This window comes from Odontomachus brunneus, unplaced genomic scaffold, assembly GCF_010583005.1.
Source record: "Odontomachus brunneus isolate Ranch 3 - 2012 unplaced genomic scaffold, Obru_v1 Obru_scaffold_087, whole genome shotgun sequence".
NCBI lineage: Eukaryota > Metazoa > Arthropoda > Insecta > Hymenoptera > Formicidae > Odontomachus > Odontomachus brunneus.
In genome coordinates, this window is record NW_022639537.1 from 990,066 (window position 1) to 1,006,016 (window position 15,951).

General features: G+C 42.2%; 2 protein-coding genes across 3 annotated transcripts in view; one reads left to right on the forward strand and one right to left on the reverse strand.

The window, feature by feature from the left end:
- LOC116848021 (melatonin receptor type 1A-A-like) overlaps positions 1-15,951 on the reverse strand; it is a 276,163-nt gene that overhangs the window by 120,514 nt on the left and 139,698 nt on the right. The gene's annotated exons all lie outside the window — the stretch shown is intronic.
- LOC116848016 overlaps positions 13,558-15,951 on the forward strand; it is a 166,479-nt gene continuing 164,085 nt past the window's right edge. Inside the window, exon 1 of the mRNA XM_032823706.1 lies at positions 13,558-14,027. The gene's annotated coding sequence lies outside the window, so the exon portion shown is untranslated. The remainder of the gene's footprint in view (positions 14,028-15,951) is intronic.

Sequence of the window (15,951 nt, forward strand, 5' to 3'; positions counted from 1 at the left end):
GCGGTACAGTGCAGTGCATCATAAGGATAACGAGCACGATTCGCGGTGCACATCGTTGCGTTTTCGCCAATCTACGTTCTCGCGATGCGGGAGGCATTAAAAGGTTTTTCGAGTTACTTCTCGGTCGCTTGAGATAATGCGGCAATTAATGTGCGCGCACGCATTAATCAACGAGCAAGTCGGTGCTATCAGATCGGTATGTAAAGCAGCTGGGTCGCTTCTTTTATCTGATGTCCGATCCTGACTCAGCCGTTACGCGTCCTTCCGCGGAAGGAACCGTTCCAGGATGCCCCTCGCGTTGCCGGAAGCATAAGTTCCTCCCGCCGAAATTGGATCGGCGGATGAGAAGAAGAAGGGGCTATTCACGTAAAGGCGTTTCGCCCGCTCGTCCACCGTGTCGGATCGAAATGACCCGAGCACACGCTCAGAAAAGTGTTAATTGTCCGCATCTGCGGCCCGCGTCAAAACATCGTTACTTGGCGGTTCCCGCGCCAGATATACGCGTTTGCTTTCTCAGACACGCTCCATGAAGTCCGCGTGCTTGGCAGACCGTACTACGATGGATATGTATAAATGAGAGACCGCTTATGTGCAAATGGCGCACTTCGCGTGATTGAAATCGAAATAACAACAGTCATTACCTTAGTAAAACAACCGGCGACTTGCAAGTGCGCGCTGTTAAATGCACGAGCTATCTCGTGCGATATTATGCAGTTGTATATGGGAAAAGTAAACTCTCCATCCTGTACTGCATTGAGAAAAAAAGTGTCTGAAAAATTAAAAGAAAAATTTATTCGATGGTACTAATAACACTCAATTATACTAATATACTTTTACATTTAGAGAAAATAGTTTTCAAATAAGAAAATATGCATTATTTTCAATTCTGTAGCTCTTCATGAAAGTAATCGTTTATTCTATTCAAATAAAAGAATTTAGACTGGCCCTTAATCACATTGAGATCATTGTTTACTTCAGTCAATCTTTAATTTTGAATTACTCGCAAACTAGTGGAGTAAGGGATTTCGATTCACGCACTAAAAAGAATTAAATTGATGGGAATACGAGATTTGAATAGGCCATTTCAATTGTCTGTCATATAAAAAAAGCAAAGTTGCTATAAGATCGTTTTTGACAGACTAAAAAGTATCAAAGTATAAAGTAGAAAGGTAAGGTAATGATAATTTTTCGTTATACTTTGGTTCTTTACATTAAATATAATAAGTAAGACAAGTTTTATGGAAATAGTTTATTTATTTTTGGATATATTATACGTGATCAAAGTTTCTACCGTTAAATTTTAATCATGAACAGAAAAAATTCAGGTACAGAGCTAATATCTATAATAATTTCAATAAAATCCGTATTATAATAAATTAATATCGTAAAAACTTGTAACTATTAGTGATTTTGTTCGCCTCTTGACTAAAAAATAATATTTTTGTACATTCAAATAATCAATTCAAGTATCCTTTTGAAGGTTAAAGTGTATAAATTTTTTTTGTTTTAAAGATGCAAGTATCGACAAGAATATTCTAAAGTATTAATTTCACAAATTTACTTCCAGAAAATTATAAATTTTTATGTATTCACGTTTTCATCGCATTCGTCTTTATTCGCGATTATTTCTTTACATAATTCTATTCTATAGATTTGTCGCGTCATGAAGAGCTACAGAATTGAAAATAATGCATATTTTCTTATTTGAAAACTATTTTCTCTAAATGTAAAAGTATATTAGTATAATTGAGTGTTATTAGTACCATCGAATAAATTTTTTTTTTAATTTTTCAGACAGTTTTTTCCATGAGTTATCTCTAGACGCGACGTATATATGAAAAACAAGTGAACTTCGTTCTCCTAGCAGCTTTCTACGATTACACAATCGTAAAAAATGACGTAAAAAGTTTAGCTGTGAATTTTTAATATTTCGTATGCAAATCGCCGATCGATACGCGCGACCTGTCCGATTTCCATAGCGATCAATCATACTCGAATTAAGCAACGCGATGAATATACGAGGAGCCATTATAAACGAGTATCAGAAGTGCTGATACTCCGTTCCGGCAACATATATGACGTCCACAAGGATAACGATCGCTTCTTTATATCGAAGTATTCTCCTGGGCTCGTGAGGCGAGAGCGGTTTGGATCGAAAAAATGGACGCGAATATCGACCTCGGTGAGACGATAAAAATCACCGCGAATCTAAAAAACATTTACCATTAAAGAAATTTATTATCGTACTCGCACATTAGAAGATGAACCGAGGAAAAGCAAACGGTAGTGAAAGATCATCGGGAGATAATTATGACGTGGTAATTGCATCATAATTACAAAGGCAACGCAATTGTTCTGTCTCGCATATTGTTAAGAGAGAAAAATGATTTAACCTGAATTTTGATAGACCGTGAAAGAGAAAGAGAGGGAAAGAGAGGAAGAGGGCAAAAACCGTATTAGCTCCGTTCACATGATATATCGATATTATCTGCATGAAAATGAAGATATACAGGTCCTACGTGCGTACAGTAGATTGCAAAACGGTTTAAACATAATGCAGTTGGAAGTTCACCAAATGATCCAAATTCTGAATTATTATTGTGTGACAAGCTCTCTTGCCTAGTAATTATATTATTGATTAAACAGATTAAACAGACCGATAGAGAAAAATTTTGTAAAAACACCTATCCTGATTAGGATACAACCCGACAAAAAATTATTTTCTCAGCCTATATTGTTATACTAGCATTGTTATTATTTATTATTATTTAGTATTCTTGATTGTATCATTATTGCGCAAATCGTATGACTCTCAATTTTGACAGAGTTTAGTGAGCCTCACCGTGTTTAGGCCATTTTGCAATCCACTGTATATACGAACGCGACTCCGAAGTACTTGCTGAGAGTGATTGCGAGGAGGCACGGACGGACGTAGAAATTAACGCATGCAACAATTATGGCGCGCATAAATTAGTTAATTAGATCGAATGCGCGAAAGAGCTCGGCGCCCGCCACTTCGTTTACCAGCGCGTAGGTAAACGCGACGTGCTGATCTTCCTCTTGTTACGGCAATCAAACAGCGTATCTCCTACTTACTCGGGCGAGACTCGAGACTTCATTATCATAAGCATTAATTGCGTATGTGGTAGCCGCGCACGTAATAACAGCGCGGGATTACAGCTCTGCGCGTGAATGAGGCTTGTTACAATGCGTCCCTTGCATTTCCGCCTCCTCTTCCTCCTCCCTCGATTTCGATTCTTTTTCTTTTTTTTCCTCCCTCTTTCAAGAGGATGGGTTATTTATTAGCGCGCAACGCCCCGATGTGTACGGTACGAACGGCGAAACAACGGGTGTTTACAATAATTCGAGTTTGACTTAGTACGAGTTAGTTTCACTAGCGCCGACAGATATGATAGGAACAATCATCTAGTATCTTCACTATTCATAACAACTCAATGCTGTCCGATAAATCGAGTAGAATAGGGTTAGGGTAGCGTAGCAAATAGTATATGTATAAGAATTAACAATATCAGGTAATATAGTTTCGTAAAATATATAACAATAATATTACAAAACAATGAGTTATTACATTATAGAAAAATTAGAAGCTAATAGAAGCATTATAGAAAAATTGTCTAACATATGTTAGAAAATTGGCAACACAATCTAAACAGAATATCTTGGTTAATAATAGGTTAGAATAATAGGTTTCTTTGGTATTTCACAAATACATGATACTTTTTCACAATTTAATTTAGTCCTTCTAATTTTTCTATAATGTAATAACTCATTGTTTTGTAATATTATTGTTACATATTTTACGAAACTATATTACCTTATATTGTTAATTCTTATACATATACTATTTGCTATGCTCCCCTAACTCTACTCTGCTCTACTCGATTTATCGGACAGCATTGAGTTGTCATCAATAATGAAGATATTAGATGATTGTGCCTATCATATCTTTCGGCCCTAGTGAAATTAACTCGTACTAACTCGAATTCAAATTCGTAAATACCCAACGTTTGCGTGGACTCGCGCGCGATTCGCGCATTCCGCGCATACGTTCGCGGCTATAATCAGCGAAAACTAAGCGAAAGCTCTCGGCAGAGAACCGCGACGCGTGCGATTGCTCGTAATTAGAGCGGACGATTTATGCGATGGAAAGGGCTGACTCGTGACACGTTGCTCGACCGTGTAATTAGCCGGCTCAGGCGGTATTGTGACGTTTCCGGACGATCACGACGGGGGAATCGATTAAGCGTCATACCATAAGATTCCGTGAGTCTATAAATCGCGCGGACAAATATCCGGCTCTTTATTCGCGTCAAGTCCGCCCGCTCAACTAGCTGTGGCTGTGTACTCCGTTAAAATGATCAATTACGGCAACGATCGTTGCCAACCGTGCTACATCAGTCAGTCTGGCTGTTGAATCTATGAAACGCGTTGGTTAAGTGTTACAACACTGACGAATATCATTGTCACGCGTGTTCCGATTGCGTCGTGGATAACTAACGCGATTTTTGCATATTCGAGTTAACGGGAAACGTTATTTAACTCATCCTGTTGTTGCGTCTCAAAACGCAGAGAAGTTTTCTCGAATATATCAGGACAACTGTTCCGTTTACCGAACTGACAGTTATCGGTAAACGTGCGCAGAACACTGGTTGTAACAAAAGTTCGTAGCAATTTTCCAGTAAAATTCCAAAATACAATTATTATATGTGTATAATATAAACATTCAATAAGTGAAAAAGTACCGTAATGAGGATAATAGTGTAAAATCAATTAGAGAGAAACCAGTAAGGAATGAATAAGTGTAGTTAAAGAATGTAATTATAAACCACACTGAAAGAAAAAAATAGTTGAAATAATTATAATCTCATTATATTATAGTTCGTTTTGGCCTCAAACATATATTTATAGTTGATCTAAACACAAAGATATAGCGAATAAACACACATTTATAGTCACCATCTTATTACTCTATGTGTATAGTAAAGCACGCTTTGGGAATATAATTCCATGTATCCATATTTTCCAAGTGTTCCAATCGTATTGACTATATAAAATAGTTAATTTCTCTTACCATTTAATATTTGCTATTTTACTATGTTTTTTATTTCAAATAATTATAATTCTTGGTAAAAGTTTTACATAAGTCAGTTATATTATGCTCATATTGTAAATATTACAAACATTATGGTGACATTTACTATAAAAAAGATGTTTCTAACTATAATCTTTTTACTATGCCATTATAGTTCCAAATATCATACATTTTTCTTTCAGTGCAAGTTCCTTTCTTGGCTATGTAAGCTGAAAGGAAATATACTGATCCTTCTAATACCATGTTCCTTAGCGAAATAAACTTTAAGCTAGAATTACATGTTGCACGATTTTATTCTTACTCACATGCATCCTAATCGGCAGTTTAGTTCATTTTATGAGTCACTATCGTACGTTGAAAGATCCGTGCAATGAACTGAGCTATCGGCCAACATGCATGTCAGAATGTACAAAATCGTGTAACTCTAGCTTTACTGACAGTCTATTTCTGTGCTACTAACAATATAGTAAAATCGAGAAGAACTTGCGCAAACAAGAAACTATAATATTTCCTCCGTGTATCCGATCGAATTACTTTTTTATTGCTGCCATATATAAATTTTAGCTTCAGCAGACCTAGTCGCGCAATTAAGTCTTGTAAATAGTATTATAAGTATGCTGTGTTATTTTCAGCCGAAATTTTCCGCGCGTATAATTGTCGACTTACACTTTCAGATATCCATATTAAAAGGTGAAACTCTATGACACAAACATTTTGAGCTCGTTGCTGCTTCGATGCATGCGAATTTGTTACCATGACTGAGGTAATTTCGCATGAGCTACAAGCAAGGTATACCCTTCGCTTCGCGCGATATGTATTTTAATTAACGAACGTGTGAGTCGACTAGCTCGACTTTGTAATTTCTTGAAATCGCGTTCCGCGACTTCCGTGACGTCTCGTGCGCGTTCGTGCAATTATTCCGTCACGCCTCGTCTATTGTTATCCCAATTTCGATTCCGGGGACCGAGCCGGAATTGCTCGGTCTCTCCTTTATTTCGCTTATCATCCGCATTAGCGACGAAATAATTACTACAGTTCCGCGATGCGCAGTTCCACGTACCCGATCAATTTGCCCTAAAGCATGGCATACAACTGTCTGCAATAATTGTGACGTCTATTCGGAACGGTTTTCACGGATATTCGATTAGCGTTTACCGAAGGGAGCGCGGGAAGACATGCAAAGAAACAGAACGGAATAATTAAGCAACATATACGATATCATTCTGCGCCCTTATGTGGCATAATTGATGCGAAACGCTGCCGCATGGAGTCTCTCCTTGCTTGCATATAAAAGCGCGGCAATTGCTGACGTAAGAAGCCGGCATATAAATTTATCCTGCGCTCTGTCAATTCAAATATCTACGATTAACCGCAGATAATGCGCGCGTGCGTTAAAAGCCGCGGGGAAGAACTGCGTGCAGCTCCTCGGCGCGTTCTAATCGCGGCTGATTAACACTCCGAAGGGGGCGCGCGAGACGGATAAAATGTGACGCAACGTGACAAAACCCCCTGCGGGAACAAGCGACGCGGTCGCTATATACGCTATATATCGAGGCATCGCGCGAGGCAGATTTAATTTCCCTGCGCGTTTCGCGCAAGTTCCCGCAAGCGGCTTGAAAGCCTTTTCCGATCCCGCTGAAATTCATGCTCAGTCGGTGGTGCAACCTCAACCGCGCCACCTCACCCACCACCCGTCCATCCATTCGTACACACAGAGCTGTGTGATGCGCGACACACACACACACACACATACACACCCATACATATGCGCGTGTGCGCACGCACGTGTGTACACGTCCCTGGCGAACCCACGCACCGCACGACACTTTCGTCATTAGGGAGTCTTTGCGATACCGCGCTTCGGTTACGGTAAACACCAAAGTGCCGCGCGCAGTACGAGCCAACTGTAAGTTGCGCCGCGGCAATTCCGCTTGGACTCGCGTCGACATCCAACGTACACACGAACTCGGTGTTTACCTTGCCGTATCCGCGCCGGCTGTGTGTATCGCGGAAAGAGTTCGCGTTTGCGTTCGCCTCTCCCCTTTGGCCCCGGCGATCGTGCACGAATCGACGAGCGGCGAGGTCGCGACCGATGGACTCTATCTAGGCAACGACGACGACGACGACGACGACGACGGGGACGCCGAGAACGACGACGGCACAATGACGTTGGTCGCGCGCGGGCCCCCCCGGGTCCCACGCGACTCTGCACGAGAGAGTGGAACTCTTATTTACGCTCGCTGCGCCGACGTTGAAAACGAAATCCCGTTGATATAACATTCGAGCTCCCTCCGTAAGCCGTAAGCCGTGGGAGTACGGTAAGGTGTTCTCGCCGTGCCCTTCTAAGCTGCCTTAAAAGCACCGCGGCATTACGCCTTCCTTCCGTTCTCGGGAGGCTCGAGCGAATGTATCGGTCCCGCGTGAAAAGAGGACAGCTCCTCCTCTTGCTCTCTATCTCTCGCGACTCTTCCTCACTACTCTTTAGCCATCCATCTCCCTCACACCGAGAGACGCGAAATTTAATATCGTAGGCGTCGGGGGAGCGTTGACAAGCTGGCGATGAAGGTCCGAAAGTCACCGCCACGATATCGAGCGGCTGCTGTTCCGAGACTAGAGGAATAGAGATAGATAGGAAGAGAGAGAGAGAGAGAGAGAGGGGGTGAGAGAGAAAGAGAGAATGAAAAAGAAAGGAAGAGAGAGAGAGAGAAGCGGCCTTAAAAGCCGCGCGCATCGTCGAGCACAAGCCGGGAATATTTCGCTTACGCCAGTCAAACGGCACGACGCCTCTGAAATAACTTGTACGAGGCTAATTACCGTGTCGGCTGAAGCGCGCCGTCATAAACAAATTTTTGTAATGTCCGCGCTTTTCATCCTCCTTAGCCCTTTTTCTGCTGCTCGCCCGTTCGCTCACTCGCTCCTCTCGCTCGCTCGCACAGGCAATCTCGCGTCTGGCGCGCGGATAAAGGACGAATCTGCTTTGCACACGGCGCATAGAGCAAATTTACTTTGCGCGGGACCGGCTCGAGGAAATTTGAGAAGCACCTTGGATGCCGGATAACGGTGAGGGAAGAAGGAGCCCCCCGCGTCGCGGTATATATATGTGTGTATATATATATATACACATTATATATATATACATACATACATATACATATACGCGTACATAGGTATAAGGAAGCAGCTCGATTTTTGCGGAAAATACACGTCGCTCCTGTTATGTTAACCGTGGCCGTCGCTCTCGCGCGGAATCGCCCACGGACTCTCCGCCGCGCGGCGGTTTATTTGCAAAAATAAGGGCGAACCACCGTCCGAAGACTCGCGGTAACGACGTCGTGGAAAATCGCAGGAGAGAGCGTGCGCGAGAAAGAAAGAGAGAGAAAAGGTGAGTGAGAAGCGCGTACGAAATTTCCTCATTACCGTTGGGTTTTCCGATCTTTCGTCGGCGGATAAGAAGAGTGCGCTTCCCCAAACCCCTCACCGGCTTCATCGCGCGCTCGCGGAGCGAGTCGTCTTTCGTAAACACTGCTCTACTCCCCGTCTCGGAGGTAGGAAGTATAAAATAAATGTTTGCCTATCGAATCCGAGTTTAATTCACGCGCGGTTGACGCGCGATGGTCCTCCTCGCGAGGTCGTAGAAACTTGGAGCTCAAGCCTCGCGCGTCCTTCCGCAGCTTTTCGTTAAGCTCAAGAGGCACGTCCGGGAAGCGGTCATTACGTCTGGCTCTCTCTCTCCCTCTCTCTCCCTCTCTCTCTTTCTCCCTTCTTCCCTCCCTCCCTTCCCGTCTCTCTTTCTCTCTGCGCAAATTATGATGAGTTCCCCTCATCATCGGCAACCGGTGATTTGCGGCCGCGATTCCGCAATCTTTCTTTTTCTTCCTCGTCTTTTTGTGTACCCTTCTGGGTCCGCGGGTAAATTGCACTTCCGACTCTTTCTCTTTTGAAAGAGAGATAGTGTACGCGCGAGAGACAGAGAAGTGGCACAGGCGAGACGAGAGATCTGGAGAGAAGGGACGAAAGAGAGAGAGAGAGAAGGGAGAAAGGGAGATAGAGATAGGACTCAAAGCCGCTTTGCGCGTAATAACTCAACGAAATCGGCAACGCATTTCGGCACGTAATAACTCAACGAAATCTCCTGGCAGGGGCGGCTCTCGCGTTTCTTGCACTGGCATTACAGTCTCGTCGAGTGTGCGACTTTTTGAATTAGCGACGCGCGAGCACGGCCCCTCATGCTCGCACGCAATCGACTCGCCATGCAAATCGGTGATTTTGAATCATGCGAGCGTGATTTACGATCGCAGCCGGTTGTTACATCGGTCGCGACCTACGTATCCCCCATGCGGTTGACTATACGTACATACGAGTATATATATATGTGTGTATGTGTATGTATATATATATATATATATATATATATATATATATATATATATATATATATATATACGCCTAACAGATGTTACACGCGGCTAAGTAAAATGCAGGCGGACGTGGCCCGTGACGCTAATAAAGGAGAGAAATTCGCGATAACGACACGAAAAACGGCGGATAAACACCGGGGGCGCGGGACACAGACGAGGGATAAAAGCGCCGATTAGAGTTGCGCGCATGCGCAATAATTACTCTCCTATTTGGCACACAAATCTCTTTTTAATCGAGAAAGACGAGCCCAACGAGCATTTCGGTAATTTCTTTTTAATGAACGAGAGAAATCCCAGACGAGCTCCTCGCGGCGAACTAATGGAGTTTAACGCGCAAACCGGTCCAGCCCGAACGCAAAGCCGCAAAAGACGAAACCGTGAAGTAGCGATCGTTCGCAGACGTTTTCAACGTCACAATTTCGGCGGCGATATTATCCCGCTGACGCGCGATGTCCTTGAGTGGAATTCGAGGGACGTCTTTTTCGCTGACAGCCTCGACGAAGGCTCCCTCCCCGACATCCTTCTTCTGAATCAAGACGAAACCATAATAATACATTTATGATATCTGAAATAGCTATTATGAGAATAAAAGTGAGATGTAATCGAAAAATCCTTTGCGCTGGGAATTGTGTACAGCGAAAATTCCGTCAAGATTATACTTTATTTTGCAACATTTTTTGTGTAAAAAGCTGGACTACACTCTGAGGTTGAGAAAAAATATAAATTACTATAGAAGTAGTAAATTTGAGAATCACTGAATATATGATATGAAAAATATTCAAGCAACGATTTTGTGGTAAAAAGTCGAACGTGCATAACATTCTTAATCCTCACATCTAAAATTATTTTTGGGTCTTTCAGATCCAAAATTGTACGTCACGTAATTTTTATTATGTTTCAAACGCGTGTATAAATATTAATTTTTCGTATTTTTAAATTTTGTTCATAATAAATTAAAAAGTTTGTATATCATTTCATAAGGTATCTTTATCCATTTATTTAAAAAGTTGTTTGACGAATTTGATTTTGTTACGTTACTATCTTATATAGCTAAAAACTTTTCTCAACTCTGGAAAAGAAATACGTCCAAAAATATTATTTTTCAACAAAGTTATATAGTAGTTCAAAGTTGCCAGACCTAAATTATACTATATGTTTCAGAAATATGATTGTACACGTAGAATTAATCATTCAAGGTCCAATCCCATTCGAATAAAATTTGTTTCCTATAAATTAATCCCAAAAGACATTCCTGCAAATATTAAGCAAATATACGGTAATATCGGCTATAATTTTTGTATGGTGCAAGATATTCTTGTAAATTTCCCTTCAATACTGTTTCCCCGTGTACCCTTTCAACGTGCTCGCGCGCACACATACATGCACGAGCGCGATAATGCGGTTCCACTCGTTGTCCCACAGCGAACGCCTATCGATTTCACGTAGGATCACGTTGCCTAAAGGCGCGGGATACTAAACGAAGCTCCTGAAATTAGCTATGAGAGTGTACGATTCATCCCGACCTCGATCCGCCATATAGATCCCTCGTTAAAAGTCATCGGGGGCGCTTTTACGTCGGCGAGAGAGCGGGAGGATGTAAACGCGAGATATCGTGTGCGAGGGAACACGTGCGAGCGAGCGAGTCTCTGGAGAATAAAGTCGGACGGGCTATTAAGCCGGACCGAGCAAATGCAAAATAGCCATGGCGACGGCAACCGATATCGCGCGTCCATTGCGGAGCGATCGAACCGCATGCGACTACGTTCCCACGAGCTCACCCCTCGAGTCTCGTTCCCCGATCGTGCGCAACGTGCACACGCGGTTGCGGTCGCGCCGCACCGCGCTGCACCGCATCGTGTTGCGCTGCGCTGCGTTGCGCCGCGCCACGTCGCACCACACACGTGTCGCGAGTCCCTCGATAATAAGGAAATCGGCAGCCACGACATGGCCTCTGGTTGGAATTTCGGCCGCGTATTCCGGCGACGTCGATCGCCACGGGGGTCCCTTATCGCCGGGAAACTCGTTTCGCGCGGGTCAAGGGACGCGCGCGACGTGCCGGTCTTCGCTTCCGCGCAAGGTTTATACACGTCGCGCACGGCGACTTGGGTGGCGGCTTGGGCGGCTGGAACAGCTTGATATTTTTCGTCAATATTTGCCGTCTTCCGCCGGCGAGGCGGAAATCTTGGGAATTTGAATAATTGGCGGGACGCGACGTAGGCAACATCGCGGTCCGCTGGCTCGGAAGTCGGACGGAGGCGCGTCGTCGTCGACTTGAATACGACGGACGGGGCCCTGGCCCCCGAGTCTGCATTAGTAAAACTGCGACGCGCCGGGGAAACCTGAAAATCAAAGCAATCGCCGACGTGCCACGTCGCCAATATTTCAATAGCAATTTTTGCGGGCAAACTTGGCCGCGTAGGATAAACGTGAACGCCACGGTTAGGCAGGATTATTATCAGGACAGATTTTATCCTGAAGCGATCGTTCCGTTCTTAACACTTGTCGTGTATGCGTGACCCTATTCTGTCAGCAGTAGACGCTCGATAAAGAGAGTAAGGTTTGTGAGAACCAATTTTCAGGCAGACAGGTTTATGTAAATTTGGCAGTGACTTTAGTAGTCGATTTGTTGCATCTCTTACGCATGGTCCATATATCATCAGCTGAATCTTTCTAACTCACAAAATTCCAATTTTACAGGATGCTAATGTCCTACTTTGGCTCAAACATTAAAAAACGTGGTTAGCGGCTTGCCGACAAATCGTTATAGAAAAAGAAAATGTGTTTGGTTTGATGTTCACGTCTGTATTGTGACGCGCTCTTATGCGTGTATCTTATCGTCGACAATAACTCGTAAAATTACTTTGTATTGTAAAAAAATACTTGTCCCGTGAATTCCAAGCTGCGTTTTACGAGTACGTGTACAGCAAGTGTAGATATGGAGTTACTTGCGCGCTTGTGTCAGCATCCGCGCTGTGTGGTAACATTCCGTAACTGATAATTCCGTCCATAATACACAACTCCTGGCAACTAACCGGTAATACCCAGGCAATTAAGATACATCTGACGTGCATTGCTGCTCGCGAGGGTACTCCGCAATAATACTTCACGTAATCATATCGCGTGGCGGCGGGCGGCATTTCTCTTCCAAGACCATTAATGTACCCGAGTAGAAATTTAGTATCAGCTACAAGTCTCGAAACCGCTAATATCGTCCTTGAATAATTTAATTTATCCTTGCGCTACATCGGGCAAATTAATGTAACGAGCACGTAGAAATTTTTGTTTCGCTTCGTTTGTTCTTATTACCGTTGCTTTCTCCTTCAGGTTTCTTTTTGTTTCCCGACACTTGTCGTTAATAGTCGTTACTTAAAACTTGTCTCAGGTAAGATATTCGGGGCGAACTCACATTTTGGTAGAAAAGCAGAAAACAGAAAGGCATAACCCAATCAGAACTCGCACTGGTAAAAAAGCAGAAACTGTGGACTATCATCTGACCATCACGGTGCGAGACCATCACAGTTTTGTGAGACTTCTATCTTTTTATTTTCTGCTTTTTTACTAAGGTGTGAATTCTTCCTCAAATTTGAATTTTGAGTTAGATCAGAACTTTTCAGTTGCATCACATAATGCACATGACATTGTACTTACAATCGCGATTTCAACTGAAAGATTCACGCGTAGCTCTAATATTAGTATCTCACTTTACGCAAGTTTCAAATAACGACTTAATATAGACTTTAGACACTCGTGATATTTTGTTTGAAATGTAACGCTCGGTTGCGAGAAAAAAAATGTGCGACGCGCGAGAGTACAAAACAATTGGTAAGAAATGTAAACATATTCCCACCCATTGCCAACGGTCGTTGCTCACCAATGAAGGCGATCATGCAATCAAAACATTCGAGACTCTACTGGCAGTTAAATTTATATATATCTCGCTGATTTTTTCAGATGTTGTCACTCAGTTCCGGACCGGCGAGCGACACGCACACCACGGCGCGTTATCTATTGTTTTTCCGTACAATCAAACATTCAGGACCTTCAAGGTAGTCAAATTCAGCTTGTGCCTCGCGAGCTTTTCCGGATGTTTCCATTCAGTTTCGGGCTCGCGAGCGACACGCACACCACGTGTGTCGGCGCGTTATCTATTGTTCCTTCGCACAATCATTCAAGACTTTCAAGGCGATCAGATTCAGCTTTGTGCCTCGTGAACTTTTCCGGATGTTTCCATTCAGTTCCGAACCGGCGAGCGACACACCTACTATTCTTGCTACTATTGTTTCGCTCGAGTGATTAAACTGTTTCGTGTGTATTTTGAGATACTTAATTAGTCTCTCGTCGGCATCGCGTTATTTAACACGTGTGTTTTTGATTGAATCGTATCTACGCGAGTGTCAGTGTCAGTGCCACGACGGAGCCAGCCGGGACGCTGAGTCGAGAAGCCAAGATACAAAGGACGCAAGGACAGGGCTAGCGACGCATCATATATTTTCAAGGTACGCCAAATTACTTATTGTACAGGAAGTTTTCGTTTCTAACATACGTTTGACGAATCGAAAGATACCCGAGTCGAAACCTAGGCCGGCATTCGTAATTAATGAACTAATAAATTGGCATCCGCAAAGTAATTACAATTTAAAAAATTTCCACATATCTGTCAATCTGCATTTGTGTTTATTACGTTATTTCGTGCAAAAAATATTAAACCAAAAACAGCCGAATGACGGCCTATGAATACGAATTTATAATTCTCATTTTATATTCTCACACACACAATCAGAGATATTAAATAATTCACAACTCTATGAATGCCGGCCTTAAAATATCTAATATAAATCTCGCAAGTGTTGATTTTTACGTCTAATAATGCTTCTTGGTTCACGTGTTCGACTTTGTTTATCTGCCAGCGCTTTCTTTTCACTTTTGCCTGGCCTTATTAGTGTGCGGAATTCAAATTTAAATCTTTATCGGTAAACTGCATTATTGGACATATAGCTGTTATAACTGTTATCTTTGTCTTTACAGCTTCATATCAGCTCTTTTAAGAGCTACAAATCTCATCAATGCTTCCATTAACTTCTTCAGTGGTGATCTAAAATGTCTGCGCGATCCTCCCCAATACGAGGTTTTTTTTAATAAGCATATTTAGATTTTTTTTTTTCTTATTGCCATTTCTTTTGGAGAATTAAGAAAGAATAGAATACAAAGTATATCTTGCATTTGCATGAGTTAAAAAAAAATACAATAGTTTGAGTAAATTAAAAGGAATTTCATATTTTACCACTAAAGTTTACCGGCCATACCACTTAAGAGGTAAAAAAAAACGAAAAAAGAAAAGAGAAAAATTAAGAAGAGATGAGATTGAGTCTTGTTCTTTTACCTGTTTACCCACATACATACTAATCCTTATTAAATAATTTAATCGGTTTATTCTGAATAAACTTCGTGCTAATATAGCTACACTTCGCCAATTGCCAATCACGTTTTTATATTTACTAATTAATATTTTGACGTATAATAACGCCACTCCTCATTTATTGTCAATTATAGTATATTTATAACGATAGTGTATCGCGTGAGCAATTATTGAGCGTTAGTGATTATGGTAGTTTGTTTGCAACCCGTTGAAGAATATATTTTGGAGACTCCGGAAGTGTCACACATACGCGCGTTACTGCTATAATTTCCCTAACTTCTCCCACCACTTCTCTTACTCTTTCGTTAGAGACTTCTTGTCTGAGCACTTGATAAGTATTTACAATGTAAGATAAGATCTTTCTAACAAGATCATAGTTCGATAGTCAAAGATTCTTACTTTTTAATTCAATGTATAAACGATGCGCGTTTTCTGAAATTTTTCGGCTAATCAGTGCAACTATTGTGAATAGCAATTGGCGAGTGGTTTTTATGCATCGAATGCACCCACGTGTACAATTTTTTCGGTGTTTCTCTCACGAAGAGAAATGCATCTAGGAAGTTTGATCCAAGATCCTCTTAAGGGGGGAAATCCAATTAGAACTTTCAAAAAATCGAATTTTTTTTTTTTGCATAAAATGTTTATTTAACATTGTAAGAATATGTTCCCAACGTTTTAAATCGAAATTCGCAGCCGTTCGGAAGTTATGGCCTCCGAGCGCAACAAATCTCTTGAGCAGCGTCGAGGCTCTAATAGCACGCAGCAGGTATACTCACCCGGAGCGGGGATTTTACCTTTCAGGGCTGCGATCCAAAACGTATAGAGATGTAATTATAGTTTTACTGTAGGTTTTGGAACGCACCCCTGGTAGATGGCTTTTATTTCTATTGTTACGTTTAGTCGAAACCGTTGGGTCCGTTGGCGCTGGCATCGAGCAGAACCGGTTTTCAGTTTAGCTCCGAAGTTCGGCCTGTACAAAACGACAGTGCAAATTCGAAATGTCC